The 8,015-nt window shown below is 48.5% G+C and overlaps 1 long non-coding RNA gene across 1 annotated transcript; it reads right to left on the bottom strand.

Annotated features, from left to right (window-relative positions):
* Positions 1-221: 221 nt before the first annotated feature.
* Positions 222-6,741, bottom strand: LOC111827673. Its single transcript, XR_002831329.1, has 3 exons — positions 6,266-6,741; positions 4,326-4,394; positions 222-1,149 (listed from the first exon to the last, which is right to left on the bottom strand). It is a non-coding gene; the product is annotated as an uncharacterized LOC111827673 (long non-coding RNA).
* Between the last annotated feature and the right edge of the window lie 1,274 nt (positions 6,742-8,015).

Genomic DNA, 8,015 nt, shown 5'->3' with positions numbered 1-8,015 from the left:
CAGCCGTGGGCAAACTTCGGCCCTCGGGCCGGACCCGGCCTGTTTGAAATGAATAAAACTAAAAAAAAAAAAAGACCGTACCCTTTTATGTAATGATGTTTACTTTGAATTTATATTAGTTCACACAAACACTCCATCCATGCTTTTGTTCCGGCCCTCCGGTCCAGTTTAAGAACCCATTGTGGCCCTCGAGTCAAACAGTTTGCCCACCCCTGGGCTGGCCAGTCTATTTACCTTGCCCTTTGGTGTTTCTGCATCGCTCCACGCCTCCTGCCAGTCACATGTAACATGTTTGGGAAGGGAACCAAAATTTGGCCCCCGTGAAGGTGCCTTTGGGATATTGATTTCGAGCTGTTTATTAAGAAACAAAAGATTTAGGAAGAACTGCTGGCCCTCCCCCTGTCCTGCCAGGAGAGGCAGACGGAGAGCCCTGCGTTGAAGGGAGCCTCGGCTCAGTCACCTCAAATCCTTCCCATTCGCCAGGTCCCTGTGCCCATTGTCTCTGAGTCACTGGCAAGAATTTCCCTGCACGTGTGTTCTGCTCTTCTCGACTACATGTAAATCCCATGCTCACTCCCGAAATCTAATGCCCCTTCCCCCCTTTCTCCAAAAATGTCACAGATACCCATGTTGCCTCTCTATCTCTGGAATTTTCATGCCTATGTGAATTGCCCATGTGCATGGATGAAAACTTTACCTTCCTTCTGTTCATCTGTCTCTGTTAATTGGATGATTAGCCCACCCAGAACTTAGAAGGTGGAAGGGAAAGTATTAATACTTTTTAGCCTCCACAGTTGCAGTTAGAAGTTAATTAGTTCCTGATTGGTTAAGGACGCTGATCTCTTGCAAGTTAGAGCTGAGGCTCAGGACACAGGGCGGTGCCCACAGAGGAGCCCTGTGCCCAGGCTGTGGGCATGTCCGTTGCCTCCCAAACCACCATCTATTTGGGGAGATGAAGTTTTGTCCAGAAAGGTCCCCCATGCCTCTTCTCTCTCCGCATTACTGGTGACCAGCAGGACTTGAAAAGTGGAGAGCAGGTTGAATGGACCATGAGCACCATGGGCAGCCGTGGGGGAGCAGGGCCAGCTGGGGTCTCCTGGGGGCAGTCACCAGCCGGTAAAGTGTGACAGCAGCTCTGATGAGTTCATTCTGCAGGAATTTGAAAGAAAAAGTTAACTATTTAGAAAGATGCTGCCTCCATATCCTACTACAGCCACACATGATGCTGATCACACTGGCAGCCACTAGACACAAAGTGAAACGGCAGACTTTCAAGAGGCACTGAGGGCAGATGGCCTCGCCTCACGATTTAATCTGGCCGGGAAGCCTCAAGCACAGGGACTCCCCAAGCCCAGGAGTCGCTCTGGCTTCTCTCTGCTCCCAATCCCGTGCTCCCCCGCCCCCCATTTGCAGACCTCTCCGTCCCTCCCAGCCACGGCCCTGCACAGGCAGCAGCCACGGCCCTGAGACAATGCAGAGAGCAACTGCCATCCATCTCTTTTAGGTTGTTTCTCTCCGGTGTCCAAACATCATTAACCGGTGGAAAGTCAGTGGAACCGGCTGCATGGCTTCATGTGGACACAGAAGTCAGCCCATCCTCCCGTAGCCAGCACAGACCTGAGTGTTTGTCCTCACACGCCCTGGGCTCCGCCCCACAGCCTTCGTGTACATGGAGCCATGGGACAGTGAGGTGCCCTGCTGCTTGGTTATTTCAATGCCTGAGCACGCAGAGAAGACAGCTGGCCTCCCAGCCCTGGCCTGGCTATTCCTTCTGTGAAGAAGGGACACTCCTTCCCTGACCATCTCGCCTCCTTTCCTTTCTCTCTCTCTTTTTTATGGCAGATGAGGTGTCGGGCAAATTCCTAAAATAATTCAAGAGTCATTTCCTTCTCAAAGCGGCCCCTGAATTCTATCCCAGGTGCCCGATCCTTTTATACCTACCTCCTCTCCAGCAGTGTATACTAGCACCCAGTTATCAGCTTGCCTCCTCAAATAGACTTGAGCTCTTGAAAAATTAATAATTACCGTAACGGGTAGCAAGTATTGCTTTAATTGCTGTGCTAAGCACTTAAAATTTATTACAGTTATGATAATATTTATATGATTTATATGATTTATATCATTATCCATGCTTTATACTTTATACTTAATATATTATTATGCATACATGGACATATAAATCAAATATTTATATGATTTGTTACAAGTAGGGTGTATCATTATTCCCATGATACAGATGCATAAACTGAGGCTTAAAGAAATGAGTTAACTTGCCCAAGGTCACTAGCTAGGGTGGTAGACTTCATTCAGCTCCATGATGGTAGTGGGTACAACACAGACTTATTCACTCTTTAGCCCAGGGCCTGTGGCCTGCCCGAGACACAGAGGATAGCAGGGGATAGTGACTGAACACGCACCTGACACACTTAGCAGCAAAGCAAGTCAGAGACCAGCGGGAAGAGGAAGCAGAGACGCTGGGGAAAGGTTCGTTTAGATGAGACATCGTGGGGCTGCCCTACAGCACCCCCAGCTTTCATGGCAGCCTCGGGCACTTGCCACACTGTGTGCCCACATGCCGAGTCACCGCCTTATCACCAGCTCCTTAGCTCCACTGTCTGCCTCCTGGGCTTGACTTGACCATAAAGTCCAAGAGGAGACCTGCAATCACAGCTCCCTGCTGCCTGGCACTCATCTCTCCTCCAACAAAAGAGGAAGTGAATGAGTGAATGAGTGAATGAGTGAATGAGTGAATGAGCAAAATGCCCCAACTCCCCCCAAGTGCAGCTTATTTTCACGTCTCCATGTTTGAAATTAAGAATGCCAAAAGTTGCCCTCACCGGTTTGGCTCAGTGGATAGAGCATTGGCCTGTGGACTGAAAGGTCCCAGGTTCGATTCTGGTCAAGGGCATGTACCTTGGTTGTGGGCACATCCCCAGTGGGAGATGTGCAGGAGGCAGCTGATTGATGTTTCTCTCTCATCGATGTTTCTAACTCTCTATCCCTCTCCCTTCCTCTCTGTAAAAAAATCAATAAAATATATATTAAAAAAAAAAAAGAATGCCAAAAGTCTCCCCTGACATTCGGGCTCAGAAACATCCACCCACTAAACATGATGGATGTTTTTCTGTGCTCGGCATCTCCCTCCCGCAGGGCAATTCAGTGAGCAGGCTGGGGAAGTGGGGGAACCCCTGAGAAGTTAACTGCCGCCCCCTCAGGGAAGAGGTCCTCAGGAGAGCAGCCTCCTGCAGCTCCCCACGCCTTGCCTCCCAGAGTTCTGGTTTGATTTGACTTTAAACAAATAAAGAAACGTGACACTTATTTATCCTCAAGGATCCTAGAGCAATAATCTTTTACAATTTTCTTTTCCTTTCCTACGGAGACCATATCGGTTCAGACCCTCGCCTCGCATCAGACTGTGTAAATAACCTCCTTACCATAAATCAGAGGATTTCCGGCGGAAGGGAAATCCGAGAGTGGATGGGTACCACACACACAGCCCTCTCCTTACTTCATCTGAGAAAACAGAGGCCGACGCTGCAGAGTGGCTTAGGTGAGGCCGGAGGCACCGGAGCCCAGGCCGCCCTGTCTGGTCTCCTGTTAATCACCCAGTCGCCTTCAGCTGCCCTCCATTCTTGGGCTCACGCTCTCGTTTCTGCAGATCATTTTATAGCCTGTCTCCTTCCTATGTTAATAAGCAGAACTAGGCTGTTCAAGAACCTAGGAAATTGCACATTTTTGAAACAACAGATTGATTGTGAGCTGTGCAGAGCTAAAAGATTACGTTTCCCATAAATCTGTTTCCACTCAGGCCCAGGTTTGCATTCAGTGGCCACTCCCGCCACCTTGTGGGCACAGCTAGGTACTGCGTGCATAGGAAAATGATCCCCGCAAACATATGGCTGCAATTTTCTAAAGGATATATTCACAAATGGATTTTGGCCCACATTCTTTTCTGTGTCTGAACTGAGATAGCCTGACTTGAGCAGTATGGCCGCTTGGATATGAGGGAATTCCAGAGAAAACGGGAAATCCCACTGGAACTCATGAGTGTTCATTTCCCTTTAAAATGTGATGCTAAGGGAGGGTCTTTAGAAAAGGCGATTTACAGCCATCGGAAGAACTTGCCCATCATTAACGCTGTTTTGAACCTGCGTTGACATAATGTGTATCCTCCCACCTATGTCCATGTTCCACACTCACAACATCTCATACAGTGGTCTCCGTGCTCCTCCCACCGCTCTTGGCAGCAGATGTTTACAATGCACACAGGTTCCCTGCTCCTCAGTTGGATTAACGGAGCAAGACTTACAAAGCCCCACACTTACCCGCAGTGTCTGAGGCGCACAGCCATCTCCACTGGCCTGCCTGATGGTCCACAGAGTCTCCAGCACCTTCTACACATTCAAGAAATTCAATTTGTAGATGTTGTGAAAAATACAGAAAATGAGAAAAACACACACCCAGAAATGAATGTCTCCCCCTCTCCAAGATGTGTGCTAATAATTATAAAATATGAAGTAAATCAGAGGAAGGACGTCTATGAATAATGTGGAGGCTAAAAATATTAATACGTTTCCTCCTACCTTCCAAGTTCTTCTGAGGGACTAATAATCAAATTAACAGAGGCCAGTTAACAGGAGAAAATCAAGTTTTAATACTTGCACATGGGGCATTCACATAAGCATGAAAATTCCAAGGATGGTGAGACAGTGTGGACAGAGGAGAAGGGGAGGGGGGTGGGCTTAGGTTTCAGAAATGAAGAGGGTGGTTTACAGGTGACTGAGGAAGAGCAGAGCGGGCATGACCAGGGAATTCTTGCCAGACACTCAGAGATGTGGACACGGGGGTTCTAGCCAACAGGTCCCTGTCTGGAACCCTCTATTTACCATACTTAATCCCAATTAGGCTAAGGCAAGCACCCTAACATTCCCTCCCGGAGCAGGCCTTGTCGTCTCAACCTCAGGCAGGAATGGGGAGGGTCAAGGGTTCTTTCTCAGTCTTGTTTCTTAATAAACAGCTTAACATCAATATCTCAAAAAGGCAGCCTCAAGGTGGCAACACTTCGCTTCCCTTCCATAGAGTTAAAAGGCTTCCCCCAAATTATAAAATTCTGTCTATGGTAGACAAAATTTTTCTTGCGCTACTCAGAAATGGCCATTTGTTCATTTAAATGGCTGAATAATTCATCAGGTTTTTTTTTAAATAACAAAAGTCCAGAGGAAAGAGTTTTGCAAAGTTGGCTTATTATGGTCATCAAGACTGTGAAATACCAGGAAATATAGCCTATATAATAAAACCCTAATATGCAAATCGACCAAACAGCCGAACTACCAGTCGCTATGACACGCACTGACCACCAGGGGGCAGACGCTCAACGCGGGTGAGTGCAGTGGCGGTAGCCTCTCCCACCTCCGCTGCAGTCATGAGTGAGGGGTCCTGGACTGTGAGAGCCTCAGACTGCAAGAAGATGTCTGACTGCTGGCTTAGGCCCGATACTCGGGGTGGGGGAGTAGGCCTAAGCCGGCAGGCAGACATCCCCCGAGGGGTCCCAGACTGTGAGAGGGTGCAGGCCAGGCTGAGGGACCCTGCCCCCCCCCTCCCCCAGTGCATGAATTTTGTGCACTGGGCCTTTAATATATATATTAAATCCCCTGTACCCACATCTCTTTTATATATATATATATATATATATATATATATATATATATATATATATTAGAGGCCCAGTGCATGAAATTCATGCACAGGTAGGGTCCCTAGCAACTGCTGGCCTAGGCACCTCCCTTTCCCTGGCCTCCTGCCGCCACTGGTGCCCCGCCCCCCTAGTTGAACTCCCAGTGGAAGGGACAATTTGCATATTAGGCTCTTATTATATAGGATATCTTCCTGACACAGGGCTCCTGAAACCCTATGATTTCCCAGTGATAAAAGCACTAGGACATCTTTTGTTCTATGAGGTGACTGACTCCTGACTGGCCCCTGGATGGGGGCTGGTCAAACCATGATTAGCTTAGAAATTTTAGGCCATCCCCAGTCTCCAAATGGAAATGGACTTAATAATTGATAACAAGGAACCACCATAAAATCCCAAAACTACAGGGTTTAGGGAGCTTCCAAATTGGTGACATACCCCAACTCCACAGTTCCTGTCCCTGGGACCCTCTATAACTCTTCATCTGCCTGTTCATCTGTGTCCTTTCTTACATAATACACTTATGTAAACTGGGAAACCTGTTTCCCTGAGTTCATGGGACTGGCCCCTCACCTGTGGGATCTGATGCTATCTCCAGGTAGATAGTGTCAGGATTGAGTTAAATTGTAGGACACTCAGCTATTGATGCTGCCGATGAACATGGGGAAGCAATCCAGGAGACTCAGTGATGGGAGGATGTGGTCTAGTTGTAACGTTTGTTGGGGTGGAAATAGAAGGCTGCCCACAGGCCCCAGTGTCTCATCTTCATCCATCCTGTTGTGAGAAAAGTGCAGCCTGCCTTCATCGGGTCCAGAAGCAGGGCCAGAGTCCAGATGTATTGCACCTTTGGCTCAGTCCATGCCTGTCCTCATCCGGCTAGCTTAGTCTGAGTTTGCGCTCAGCTGGCGCTGCATGGCTGTACCCAGGCTTGTGCTGGGAGCCCAGGCCCCAGGCTGTTAGGCCCATGCGGCTGCTGTGGAGAGAGAAGACTAGGGCAAACAGGGTGAGCAAGTGTTACCAAGTGAGAAAGAGCCAGAGCTCTTTGTTAAGCTGGGTTATATTGTCTTGAGCTTGGGAAGGACCAGGAACTTTTTCAAAATAACCAATCACCTTCCCAGTCTTTCCTGGGCTTCTGATGGGTCCAGCCCCTAACCAATCAATTTCCTAGATCTTTGTGGTTTCTCTGTCCCTTATCCAATCAACTCCTTTCTCAAGCTTGGTTCTCCCCATTATGGTCACCAACAAGCCTCATGGAAGCACCTCCCCCTGCGCCAACCTGACTTGGACTGGGCATGCGCCCAGCAGAGGATTTCTCTTGCTTCTTATCTTTCTTCCCCAGGTGGTGACCAGTAGTGACCCTGCCTGCTTCAGGGGATATGTCCCGAGGGCGGAGGATGCCCTGGGAGTGTGCGAAGCTGTAACTTCTAGTGAAGCAAACAGCCCCTGGTTTGTCAGGCTGGATGTCCAATTCCCACAGCTCCCTTCCTGTGTTAATACCTAGCTGCCTCGCTAACACTGTCACAGAGAATTGCTTGGTGTGAGGAAACGCACACACACACTAGTGTCAGAAGTGTGAGTGTGAAGTAGTAGGAGAGTAAAGCAGAGACAGGAGAAGAGGGGGTTTCCCTACTCAAAACCCCAAGCTCTTGTTATTTTTCCACCCCAGCCTCCATCCTCAGTATATCGGCTTGCCCCCTGTGGTCATGAGACAGCTACTGTTACAGGCATCTCTTGTAGACACAATACCCTGCTGAACAGGAGGTGCATTTGCACTCATGTGTCTCTTTAATTAAAAGAGAACCCCTCTCCCAGAAACCGTGGGCAGGGTTCTCCTTGGGTCCCATCATCCAGGATTGGGCCACAGGCCTGTCTTAGCTGCAAGAGAAGCTGGGCAAGTACTTGAGGCATTATGTCCAGGCTTATTATGAGAGGGCATCCTACCAGGAGGAATAGGCAGATGTGACCATTTGGTAGACCACTAATTATGCTATTAATGTTACCTTTACACAGCACACACAGAAATGTATTGTTTTTCTCTTTTCTTTATTTGCAAGTGATCAGCATTATACTATGAACCCTTTCCCTGTAAGAAGCTTCTTACCCATGTACATCCCACCATCTCTACATGCATATGGAGAGGAGAGGGAGAGGGAGAGGAAGAGGGAGAGGGAGAGGGGGAGGGGGAGGGAGAGGGGGAGGGGGAGGGAGAGGGAGACTCGATGCATTCATTCAGTCAACAAATATATATTGATTATCTATACATTTAGACACAATGCTGGATGCAGGAGTAAACAAGGTGTCTTGTGGCTTGGTCTTGCCCTCA

The sequence above is a fragment of the Myotis lucifugus genome, unplaced genomic scaffold (assembly GCF_000147115.1).
Source record: "Myotis lucifugus unplaced genomic scaffold, Myoluc2.0 scaffold_199, whole genome shotgun sequence".
In the NCBI taxonomy this organism is placed as follows: domain Eukaryota; kingdom Metazoa; phylum Chordata; class Mammalia; order Chiroptera; family Vespertilionidae; genus Myotis; species Myotis lucifugus.
Note: the sequence above shows the minus strand (reverse complement) of the source record. Positions and strands in the feature narration are given on the sequence as shown.